Raw genomic sequence first — 971 nt, forward strand, 5'->3', positions numbered from 1 at the left:
GATTTGGAGGGAAAAGACACAATATTTTCCAATCAAAACAAAACCTAGGCTAGAATGCAAAGTGTTATTGGGTGTAATGTAGAAGGCAACCTTTGTCTGAGTGTTTTCAGAAGGACCCATATTTCACTGAGGCGAGGGCCTCCGCTCCTCCTCCCTCCAGCCCTTGCTCCTGTCTCTCAGCCCGCCTGCCGGCAGGACATTTGTCTTCCCTGCCTTTGGGTTACTTGCTGGAAACATTTAATGAAGCATTTATGTAAGGACAAGTCCTGAGGCCTCTAACATTAAAAGTATTGACAAGATAGATGAGTCCACAACATTTTTGGAGGGGAATGAAAAGCAGGCTAAAAGAGGTCTGCCAGAGGGGAGACGCCATGATCAGGAAGGTGGTTTTCCCAGGGCGAGGCTCACCCATTGCTCTGTGGGTGCGCTGACCCCTGCGATTTCCCCAAATGTGGGAAACTCGACTGCATAATTTGTGGTAGTGGGGGACTGCGTTCGAGCTATCCCCTGAAAAATAAATAAAATAAAAGAAGCCTGCCAGAAAAATATGAACAGTTGTTCTGTGGGGCTGTGGGCTTTCAAACAATCTTTCTTTGCTTCTTTTTGCTTTAATCATTTCTGTGAGGTGTTTTTGTTGTTGTTGTTGTTTTGTTTTCGTCTATCTTTTTTTGGTAAGATGCATGCTTCATACTTGTGATGAGAAAAAATAACGAAGCTACCTTCATGGGAGGAAGTAATGAACGGCGTCCACATTGATTTAGTTTCTCCTGTATTGTCCTGCACTCCTATTTGATTAGATCCCTCTGAAACAGCCTGGAGTGTTCAGGGAGTTTACCTGGCTGCCTAGTCCTCTGGAGAACTGCTCCCAACAGAAGCTCCAGGCACCAAAGCCCCAAAGCCTTCCCAGGAGCTGGCAAACGTGCTAAGTAGCTCACTGCTGCCATCTTCTGGTCAGAATGGGTCACAGCTTG

The 971-nt window shown here is 46.1% G+C and overlaps 1 non-coding gene across 1 annotated transcript; it reads left to right on the forward strand.

Moving 5' to 3' along the window:
- The first annotated feature begins 348 nt into the window (after positions 1-348).
- Positions 349-510, forward strand: LOC142437991 (U1 spliceosomal RNA). Its single transcript, XR_012782483.1, has one exon. It is a non-coding gene; the product is annotated as a U1 spliceosomal RNA (small nuclear RNA).
- The last annotated feature ends 461 nt before the right edge of the window (positions 511-971 follow it).

This window comes from Tenrec ecaudatus, chromosome 1 (assembly GCF_050624435.1).
Source record: "Tenrec ecaudatus isolate mTenEca1 chromosome 1, mTenEca1.hap1, whole genome shotgun sequence".
NCBI classification, from domain to species: domain Eukaryota; kingdom Metazoa; phylum Chordata; class Mammalia; order Afrosoricida; family Tenrecidae; genus Tenrec; species Tenrec ecaudatus.